Consider the following 12,191-nt stretch of genomic DNA (forward strand, 5'->3'; position numbering starts at 1 on the left):
GCCGAGACACATGGATTACCTGAGTTCAGGAGTTCGAGACAAGCCTGGCCAAGTGAAACCCTGTCTCTACTTTAAAATTCAAAAATTAGCTGGGTGTGGTGCCATGTGCCTGTAGTTACAGCTACTTGGGAGGCTGAGGCAGGAGAATTGCTTGAACCTGGAAAGCTGAGGTTGCAGTGAGCTGAGATCATGACACTGCACTCCAACTTGGGCAACAGAGTGGTACTTCGTCTCAAAAAAAAAAAAAAAAAACAAGAAAAAAGAAAATAGCTCTATATTTGAAACCAAAACGTACTTATTGAAAGATTCTTTGCGTATGCTTAAGGCTCCTCACTAGGATAGTATTTCATAACAAATATCTGGAAAAAAAAAAGCCAATTGCTTATCAATTGGGAAATGATTTATTAAACTGTGAAGTATTCACAAAATGGAACTTTATGCATTTCTCAAAAATGAATAGAAAATGTTTACATTCGTTATTATAAAGGAGCGCTGTTTGGACGAAGGGAGGCAAGATGGTGCACTTCCGGGTTCTTCTTCATCCCCACCCCCAACTCTTCCCGCGCGCAAAAATGCAGCGGGCGCCCAGGGAGGGTGCAGACCAACTGGGCATGCGCCAGGTGACGTCAATCTGAAGAGACCAAGATTTACCGGGTAGCACCTGCGGGACGCCCCTGACACGCCGGTGCCCCACCTATTGCCCTCCCACTCCTAGAAAAGCCGCTCTCCGCCATTGAGCCCCGCGGCCTTCTCACAGCCGGGTGGACTTCCCAGTTTCTCATTGCTGTCGGAACTGTCGGAACTCCCTCCGAGAACTTGGGGGAGGGGAACTCTGCCGGCCTTCTTTGCCTGAGGCCGACAGACGTCTTCTCCACACCTTAGGTTACTAAAATAAACCAGCAGTTTTGCTCCTACACTTGCCTACCCGCTGGTTCTTTTGTGCTCGCTCTGGTGGTCTTAGAAAAACAAGACAAGCGCCAGGATATGTTGTTATGTGGAGAAAGCTGGGTGAATAAAACTGTGAATAGTATGCTACCATTAGTCTAATAAATGGTGATAAATATTTTAAAATACTCTTTAATATGGTAATATTAATTATATACATTTTTCTTACAACAAAAAATGTGTAATTACATCCAATGGGTCAAAACAATAATTAAAAATAAGATCTATAAATTATGCAAAATGTCCTCTCCTTAATAAACATTAAGAATGGCATAGTCCACACAGAGTCCTTCCAAAATTTTCAATACTTTTAAAAAAGCAAATGAGAAGACTTGGGAGATGGTAACAATATATGATTGTTCTCACTTGTCCTTCATGTTTTGGGAGATATGCCCAAATTCTTTTCATGCTCATTTTATTATGAAACACTATTCCATTGAATCCCCCATCTTGACCCACCATCCATAAAAATAGGCACAGTTGAATGAGTAAATGGAGTGTTGAGAAGTCAAGATTCCTCCAAAGACTGTATTTCTCCATTTCCTACTTTCACGGCAATGTCTGTGATATCCTGGCTATAGAATTTACACGAGAAAAAAAAAAAAAAATCTGGTTTACAACACATTCAGATACAAACTGCTCCAGTTTTATTATTCCAATAAAAGCAAAGGATTGTTGATTCTCTGTTTTCCTCTCTCACCAGGGACTACATTTTGCTATGGCTGCATTTGCTGTGTATGTAGAATTCTGTGCATTACTCAGAACTTTCTGGACTCTTATAAATTGAAGTCCTGTGGCCATAAATATAGAATAACAGTAGTCTGAATAAGGAGCATTAATTTCACCAGAATGCAGGCACAACCACAAGCCTGTCCCTTCAGGGAGCTCACATAAAATGAAGCACCAAGTACGAAGATTTCTGTGTTGCTTTTCCTCCTTAGTTTTTAAGACTGAGGTACACGTGGAATGTGTCAGAGGAATAATGATTATCAGCAGTATAACAAAAGGACACAAGTTGGTAGAATCTGCAAATGAATGCACTATTAAGCATATCAGGCAGGAGAGTACTTAAAGTTTTCGTATACAGATTAAGCAACTCTAAATAAAAATCTGAAATCCGCAATGCTCCAAAATCAGAAGTTTTTTGAGTGCTAAAATGATGCGCAACTGCAAAATTCCACATCTTATCTTATGTGATGGGTCATGGAAAAGAACAGTCAAAACTTTGTTTTCATGCACAAAATTATTTTCAAATATTGTATAAAATTACCTTCAGATTATATATATAAGGTGTATATGAAACATAAACTCTGTGTTTAGACATGGGTCCCATATCCGGAATATCTCATTGTGTATATGCAAATATTCAAAAATCCGAAGAAATTCAAAATCTGAAACACTTCTGGTCCCAAGAAGTTTGGATAAGATATATTCAAATTGTAATAAGTTTCTTCCTTTGAAAAGCTGAATGTTAGATTAAAATAAACTCCTGTCAGTTCATGAATAACATTAGTAAACAAGGTAACTCAGATAGCTGGATTAAACAATGGAAAGAAAAGTAACCTGGGTGAAGTTCTGGCCGTGTTCCCCCAAAGTTTCAGAGAGATGGACAAGCATGTAAGTACAATGATAAATAGGGTTGTGCAAATGGGCTCATTAAGAAGCAAGTGTGCAAAGATTAATGGTTTTGAGGAAGTTGTCTAAAACTACATTTGTTTCAATAGCAAACTTTAATATAAACCCATTGTATCATTAACAATATATGTTCAGGAAGATTCTCATTAAAATTTTCCCAAACTTAGATCCATATTACTGTATAAGAAATAAAAATAAATGCTTTTTGTGCCTGTTTATATTCCCTTGTCCTTACTATGTTGAGCACCCAGGCCCTGCATTTCTTTATGTAAGAACTCCTCTGGCTGGATAATCTCTGTTGTCCTCCTTTGTAGCAAGTTAGAAGTTTTGGAGAAATAGTAAATACTAGGGGTACCTACAAAAATTAAAAATTAAAAAAAAACAAACGACCAGGGGAAACATTTTACTAGTTAGTCGGGGGTTGGTGTGTAACTAAGCTAGCTCCCTCATCCCTTGTGTGTGATGACTCTAAGAAGTGTAAACTACATTTCTTCTTGGAGTTACCCCAGGGGATTGACCTCCAGTCACCCACAGTGATAGCTGAATTAATAGGTACCCTTGTCCCAATCCCCATTTACCAGTGTTGTTCCATCACATGCTCCTGAACCTCCCCAGAAGCCTCCGCTCCTTGGGGAGCAAGAGCTAAAACAGAAATTATCATCAACTCACAAATAGTATGAAATAAGCAATTTTATAAATATTTAACTTTTTATGTTCTGGCCTTCGTGCAGAAAAGAGGAGTCAGCAGTCATCTATGAGGCAGTGTGGCTGATATAACAGAAGACCTCTCCTTTTCGGTTCTTGTACAGTGTGTGACATTGCTACTCAAGGATCTTTCAGCAACACATGCTTCATTGGTGAGGAATGACATTACCTTCCTTGAGTAAAAGATAAATTTAGTATAAATGATCTATTAATTAGCTTGCAATAATAATGGCAGGTACCATTTATTCAGCACTTACTATGTTCTGCATTGTGTGCTAAGTGCATTTATCTTACCTCTGAGATAGGCACTATAATCTGTATTATAATCAGGTACTAGAATCAGGAAATATAATCCCCATTTTAAAGATGAAAAAAACTGAGAGCCTAACTCACGTGAAGTCACATTGCTAGTAAGGGGCAGATCTGGGCTTGGAAGCCAGGATTGCTTGAATTGGATGCCTGTGAGTGTCCATAATTAAGTGTCACCATCCATTATTGTTAGAGAGATCAGGACCCTAAGGGAGTTAACAGAAGACATGGAGAGTTTTTAAAATGTCAATGCCTAGGGGATCTTTACTGACGGCAAGAAGGAGGAAAGAAACATTGGAATCCTAGAGCCTGGTCTTGGTTTAGTGACCTCTCTGACCTACACTTTGTCCCTTGGCCATCTCACTGCTCCATTTGACCAGTTTAATCAACAGAGGAATGAAAAAGAAATAAAAATCAACTTGGAAATTAGCACAACTTTTACTGTGGGAACTGGTTTACATTTTTGGCTAAAATTAAGCTTGGGATTGTTTGTGAAACTCAATGAAGCAAGAGTTGGCAATGTGTACAGGCAGAGTGTGTTCTCCCATGCTGTCCACACACGATTTCCTAACAATCAAAAGAAAATGCTTTATCTGTTGGTAAAAGTTAGCAAAGTTTCATAACTTCCTGTAATTACTACTCTGAGAGTTCACAATGGTTATTTTTTTCACATGAAATTGTTAAACGAGGGCTGCCCGAGATTTCACTTAAAATTTTGCAATTGGAAGAATAAAAGGGGAAAAATAGGAAGCCAACAGAATAACAACTCTAGAAGTGAAGAATTAATATTTAAAGAGTGAAAATAATAATCAAAAGTAGGATCTATATATTGACTAAAATGCCCCTCCTCAGCAAACATAAGAATACATACTCTACACAGAGTTCTAAGAAGTTCGCAATGAGCTTACATTTGTGGAATGCCTACCACGTCTTCAACCAATTGTCCATTATTATTACATTTAACCTTTCTAGGAATCCAGTAGCATTAGTATCATTAATCCTTTCTTATTAATAAGGAAAAAGTCACGAAACCTGAATTCATACCATTTTGAAATTCATTGGTTTGTTTTATTTATCCTTTCTTATACTAAACCTTTGCAAAACTAGGCAAGAATTCATTGCTTCTATAAAGTATGTGAGATCCTAATAGGAACAAACTGCTACAGTAGTAGTAAGAGTAAAACTCCAAAGGGACTTGGAATTTTTCACGCTATTTGAGCAAAAGCGTTGTTTAAAAAAAATGGCCAAATGTGCTTTCAAAATGAGAAGGTGAGTAACCCAGCAGTGGGCAATGAGAGACTCTCACCAGCCTGTAAGAGCAGTGATAAATAGCAGACATTGCTTAGCTGTTATGAATAACCACATCAGGAATGTTTCTGCTTAGGCTCCTGTGCCTGACAATTGTTATATGAATATACAATAATCTGCCTCGTATTTTTTTTTTTTTTTAATTTGCATGCATCTTTTTACTTTGCTAGATTTTAAAATGTAGGGCTGGGGTGAGAGGTAGGTAAGAACAGTTTTTTGTTTGTTTTTTTAAAAATTTTTTATGCTTCCTCCTCTTTAGCCATAACATTTAGGACAGTCACTTGCAGAGAAAATGTGTTTAAAATATAATTGAACTCTAACTAAATGCAAATTCTGAAATACCTGGAAATTCAGAAACTACCTATATTAATTGGAATTCAAAAAAAATCAAGCAGGAAATTACTGTGACCACCTACATCCATATATGGGTTTACAAACTGTTAGTCGTTGCTAACAGCGAATCCCAAATAACCCAGAACAGAGTAACTCTTGCTAGCTAGTTCTACAGTAATAACTTTTCAAAGAATAAGAGTAAGACAGCCCTATGAAATATTTTTAAAGCAGATTATTCCTTATGATGCACAATTGTAAAAGGTTTATCTTTCTACAATAGGACGTGTTCCTCTCAAAACAGTAGAGAAATTTGTTACACAGCCAAAGGCTTCCATGAATGATTTTGGGGATGTGAGTTGGAAATGAAAGAGAAATATAGTTCCAGATTTGGGTGAAAATGTATGTGACAAAAAGAAGACATAATCTATCAAAATGTAATGAAAAACAGGTATCAGAAGCAGAGGCAACTAATACAGCCATGGCCACCCCCTTGCACACCCCCTTCCCTCAACACACAAACCTGCCTCACTCTCCAGAGGCTGTCTTGGCTGACACAGAAGAGGCATTCCGTACATGTTTCAAATACCAAAGATCAAGAAGCAAATCCGAGTGTTCACTGCATAAGTGTTCCTGTCGTTTTGTGGTATTTTGAAGAAACCACTGTGAAGCAACTTGATTCAACTATTGCTTTAAAACTCAAACACTGGTCATGTTGACACTGTCTACAGTAATCAGTGTCTGACAAATAATAGATAAATATGTTACTATTTGCTTTTAAAGAACAAAACAAGAATAGTATTTCCAATCTAGCTAAGAGGGGACAAACAGAAAAGATAAAGAATTCAAAGTTTTGTCTTAGGACGAACAAAAATAAATTTGAAATTATTGATCAAATCATTGAAATTATTATTATGTACAGCTTCAGTCTCCACCTAGTTCACTGATGTTACCCATTTCTCTACCAAGAAGAGCACATTTATAAAACTGAAGAATGACTGTATAAATAAAGTATGTTAAGTTTTCTTACATGGTAATTTTAATCTTTGCAATAATCTTGTGAAGTAACATGACTTATTTTACAAATAAGTAAATTGAAACACAAGAAAACTAAGTCAGTTACCCAAGATCGTAGTCAATAAATGAATCTGGACCCTAAATCAATGGAAATAAATTGGCACGCTTTTCCCATCCTCCAGTTTATAGGATGTCTATTTGCCCATGATTTGGGCTGTTTATTAGATATAGGACATCCTCAGAGGTTTCCATGTATATATATGCATTCAATAAATGACATTATTCCTCAAGCATGAAACCACCTTAAAATATCTTTCTAACTATCCAGAGAAAATTATATTCATGAATTTGAGGTCTATGTATTAGTCTGAAGTTGCTCTGTACAGCATCACACATCACAATTATGCATTTTCAAGGAATGTTTGCTGATGGGTATTTGTCTTAATTCATTCTAAAATTTGGGAACAAAATGAAAAGAAGAGTATTGTATTTTTATCAGATATCATAATATTGGTTTGCCATAGAGAAAAGTATCTCAGTAAAAGACCACTTTAGTCTCCATGTAAATTATGCAGAAGTGTCTTAGCCATTAAACAGAATAAGTTATAGTATAAGCTTCTGGAAATATAAACCTAGACATATAAATCAGGATGTCTAGTCAGTGATTTAAAAAAAATGTGGTGCAGTGTTCATGTAAAGGATCTGTCCATGCCAAAATGTACATGAGGACAACATACATTTTTTAAAGCAAATACAAGTACTAAACTTAAACACTAATCACTTATCCTAAAGAAAAGAGAGCATAATTATATATGTAATTTATAATTACACTTAATGTTATGTACTCTGCTTTATAAAAGACCTATCTTAACTTTCAGCCCTTTCGGACTTAGCAGTATACTCATTACTATCATGCAGGAACAATATAGCTATTCACATTTGCAATGTGCTTTGCAAGAATATTATTAGGTGGTCTGGTAAAGGATTGCAGAAAGATATTATGAAACAGTTTCCTCTCTTTCTGTTTCTTCCTTGAAGTGAGACCTGAGGCTTTGGATCATGAGGATAGATGATGGGAGAGAAAATGATAGAAAGGGAATCTGAGAAAATGATGGGAAGAGGAAAACACACAGTCAGTTTTTTTGATTAGGTTATCAAATAAAGTCTCAATGCAAAATTTATAAGAAAATCTCTAGATCACTCCACTTTTTCTACTGTTCTGTTGTTCCATTTTTAATGTGAGCAAGTCAGGTCACTCAAGCATATTCAAGTTCAACTCACTAAAGCGTAATAAAGCTTAATGTTATACTTCATTATAAACGAAGCTCAAAACAATGAATACTGGCAAGCTAAAATTATACCTCTTTAAGTCTTAGAAGCTTAGCTAAATGGTTATATATGCAAGATCAAGTTAAAATGGAAACATGAGGCATTTAAAAAATATAGAGGTTGGGTGCGGTGGCTCACACCTGTAATCCTAGAACTTTGGGAGGCTGAGGCGAGTGGATCACCTGAGGTTAGGAGTTCGAGACCACCCTGTCCAACATGGTGAAACCATGTCTCTACTAAAAACACAAACATTAGCTTGGCATGGTGGCAGGCATCTGTAATCCCAGCTACTTGGAAAGCTGAGGCAGGAGAACTGCTTGAACCCAGGAGGCAGAGGTTACAATGAGCCAAGATCATGCCATTGCACTCCAGCCTGGGCGATAGACAGCCTGGGCATATATATATATACACATATATACACACACACACACACACACACACACACACACACACACACAGACGGAGAGCACGCGCGAGAGAGAGAGGAGAGAGAGAGAGAGAGAGAGACAGAGAGAGAGAGAAGGGTCACACATAAATAAGATTTATACTTAACTTGTTTGATTGCTACCAGTGTTATATTTGAAGGCTATCCATGTAAACTATTGGGAGCAAATCCACATTGTTATGTGTCACAGAGAAGATGGCATCTAGAGAAAGAAATGTGCTATTTATTTTCGGTGTTTTTTTTTCCATAAGATTTAACTCTAGGGCAGAATTATGAGCCTCTGTCAGAGAAACCAAGCAAAAATAAAAATTTAACCTGGTGCTTGTACATCTTACATGACAGATGAAAGAAGACTCAATAAATCATAAGTGTCATGAATTAAGTCATTTTGTTTTATTTTATTTTTTCCTTTGAGGCATTTCTGTGGGACTTCTTGACTTTTCTTTCTAAGATGAGTAGAAATGAGGCATGCACTAAACAAATGATTGGCTATCACAAAGAACCACTTTATTGGTGTTGACAGAAACCCACGAACAAGTCATGAAAAGAGAAGTAACAAGAGCATGTGCTATTATTTCTTAATAGTAGAGCAGAGAAAGGTCACTTTCAAGCCATATTTTACGTCAATCTTATCAGGAAAAAAAGTTATTCCTCAGGTCAAGGGCAGGTATTTTGGAAGAAGGTACAGAACCTATAATTATTTAGTCAATTTTCTTCTTGATGCTTTGTGGCCTAGAAGATTTAGTACAAATTGAAGAGAAAACTTTTGCTCTGCAAAATACTTACAAGCACTTATACCTCAAGATTAATACTCTGTTCTCCCACAGTTTGATGAAAGTGACAATACAAGACTGTGATGTCAAAATACGACTAGCATATTTATCTAATCTCTTGCTTCCTGCAATTCCATGGAGTTAAACTTGCTGAAAACCATAAGATAAAAGAACTCCCCCTAGTAGATTATATTTTCTAGGTGTACCTAATCTTCTAAACATGTATTAACCTTGCTAAACATTGCACACAAAGAATGTAAAAACCCTTTTAAACGCATGCTAATTATGAAATCTAAAATATATTCCCATTCTGTTGCACTGAGACATGAGATAGATTTTTCAGTTCAATGAGTTAAACTGATAGAAAAATTCCTAAAATAACATCCTTTTCTAGATGATAAGTTAACACTAGTCCAAATAAATTGCAGCAAAAATCAGAAAAGGAAAAGTAGGAGTTTATGACAGAGCACAAAGTTCAAACTGTTTAGGCAAAACAAAAATGGAAAACTAAAATACTGGTATGGAAAGCACAGAACTTGAAAGAGAATTCTGGGCCTCTACAATTTCAGATAAGTATACTAACTAATAACAATTACTTTCAAAACTCTTGGCAACATGCACACAGAGATTCAATTCAGCACTTGAATATTGTCAAAACTGAGTCATGAAAACATATAACCAATTTCAAAGATATCGCAAAGAAATATAATTAATTGATTAGAGAGTCCTGGGAGGTGAAGAACAATTTGAACCAATTATAACAGAAAAATTTAATAATATATGTATGTCATTTGTTTTTCACTTTTTTGAGACAGGGTCTCATTCTGGCACGAACACAGCTCACTGCAGCCTCAAACTCCTGGGCTCAAGCAATCCTCCTTCTTCAACTTCCCAAGTACCTGGAACCACAGGCACATGCCACCATGCCCAGCTAATTTTTGAAATTTTTGTAGAGACAAGATCTCACCATGTTGCCTAGGCTGGTCTTGAACTCCTGGGCTCAAGCAATCCTCCTACTTCAGGTTCCAAAATGCTGTGATTATAGGCATGAGCCACCACTCCTGGCCAGATATATCATTTTACTTTCTCTCAAAAAGCTCTATCAATCTCTTATAAATATAATTTATATTAATTTATATACTGTGAGATAGGTGATTAATAAAATGTACACTTTTCACATATATCAGAAAATCAATACCTTAAGCAATGTCCCCTTTCTTTTGGTTAGTCAGTAGCTAGATTATGAAAGAAACAGTAATAGCATCTCTCTTTCTTTCACTTTTTTTTTCTTTTTTTTTTCAGTACAGATAGGATCTTGTTATGTTGCTGAATCTGATCTCAAACTCCTGGGCTTAAGTGAACCTTATACCTCAGTCTCCCAAAGTGTTGGAATTACTTGCATGAGCCACTGCTCCTGGCTATACCTCTCTTTCAAAACATTTTTATAAAGATGTAAAATATGGATGCAAGGCAGAGATTTTTTGTAATAAAAGTTATTTTTGTCTCTTTTTTAGACTAATAACTGAGAAAAAATAATTTGCATAGTGCTTCCTTACAAAATAAGCCTTCTAATTAATCAGTACATGTAAACAAATTATATCTAGGGCTTTATTTTGCAGGTTTAGAATAAATTTTTTGTGTATTTTCCACTCTGCTTCCCTGGTAAACTTTCTTTAATAAAATACTGTAAAACTCACAAATTATCAACTCTTGCCATACCAGTAAAATTAAACTCCTGAGAATATCTACTGCTTTGTCAGCCCAATTTTAAATATTCAAAATGTATGTCACAAAATTAGCTTAAAACCACATTTTTTTCATAAGTTCACTCATGTACTTTAAAAAATGTTTAAAGAAAAAGAATTTTAAATAATTTTTATTTAATTCTTTATGGGCATGGGGAGCACAAAATTAATGACAGAAAAAAAGATGTAGATCTTTTTATAAAATTATGAAGTTTGCTTTATTTTAGGGCAAAGATAGTATCTGAGAAGGATTATAATACATAAGTTTAAATTTCTAAAGCAGTTTATCTTTAAAAAAAATACTTTGACCAAACATACAAGCTATAAAGGAAGCAAGAAGATAATATTTATATCTATATCTCTATGTATTTTTTAAATGATTAGCCCTAGGAATTTTGGTACAGGTTTAGTAGATAACAGAGTTGTGAAGCTGTCCTATGCAAAGGTCAAATCATAATATCTTCACAAATTCCCACCTCTCTGATTTCCTTTTTCAGAAAAAAATCTCTCCATCAGTCTTCATCAAGAAATATCCTGGGCCTGGCACAGTGGCTCACGCCTGTAATCCCAGCACTTTGGGAAGCCGAGGTGGGTGGATCACGAGGTCAGGAGTTCGAGATCAGCCTGGCCAACATAGTGAAACCCTGTCTCTACTAAAAATACAAAAAGTAGCTTGGTGTGGTGGCATGCGCTTGTAGTCCCAGCTACTTAGGAGGCTGAGGCAGGAGAATTGCTTGAACACGGGAGGCAGAGGTTGCAGTGAGCTGAGACCACACCACTGCACTCCAGCTTGGTGACACAGTAAGACTCCATTTCAAAAAAAAATAAAAAAATAAAAAATAAAATAAAATAAATCCTGTAACTTTTTGTGCCTGATGTGACTATTTATATTAATCAAAATGAAAAACAAATACTAAACCAGATGTTAAATTCACAATGTGGGATCTGCCCTCTTCCAGAAAGATGTAGATGATAGGAGTGTATGAAGTCTTTAGAAGGATTACAGTTTGTGGATAGAAAAGGTCCCCTCTCTTTGCCCTCTTCTACATTGACAAAAGACTATTAACAAGAATGCATTAAGCTCTTCAACTGGCAGTAAGAATTTTTTTGGAATCACTGCAAAGGCAAATAATCTCTCTACCCTCAAGAAAATGGGGATAGGAAATCAATGCACATAAAAGCATTTGAAGATTGGACATTGTTTCAGGATGTGGTACTGGCTAAGAATAACGAGGTAAGAGAAAAAGAAGAAAAGGCAAAGTAGGGCTGAATAACTCACCTTCATCAAGCAGAAAGATGAGAAAGCTAGCTCTTGCTTTGGGAAAAGCAATTTGCACTTGCAGTAGAGCTGGGTGAAAATAATATCAGTTTAGATGTTCCATGAAACTAACAGTAATTATTCATGCAGCTTCCTCTAGTACCACTGAAACATAATATGACTCTGGTGTCTTTTGTGGCAAGAAGTATCAAAATATCTAAAATCTGGGCATATTCTAATAAATGCAATTATCATTCTATATTCTACTATTTGATTTCTGTTCATGGGTCTAATAATCCCTTTGAAGCTGGTTGCTACAATTAATAGGTAGGATATTATTTTATTATCCCTTGTAACTTATGTCTAGCAAGTCACAATTGTGAAAATATTGG

General features: G+C 35.9%; 1 protein-coding gene across 6 annotated transcripts in view; it reads right to left on the reverse strand.

The window, feature by feature from the left end:
- The window catches only part of RBMS3 (RNA binding motif single stranded interacting protein 3), a 750,151-nt gene that overhangs the window by 328,762 nt on the left and 409,198 nt on the right, over nt 1–12,191 (reverse strand). The gene's annotated exons all lie outside the window — the stretch shown is intronic.

Source organism: Piliocolobus tephrosceles, chromosome 2 (assembly GCF_002776525.5).
Source record: "Piliocolobus tephrosceles isolate RC106 chromosome 2, ASM277652v3, whole genome shotgun sequence".
NCBI classification, from domain to species: Eukaryota; Metazoa; Chordata; class Mammalia; order Primates; family Cercopithecidae; genus Piliocolobus; species Piliocolobus tephrosceles.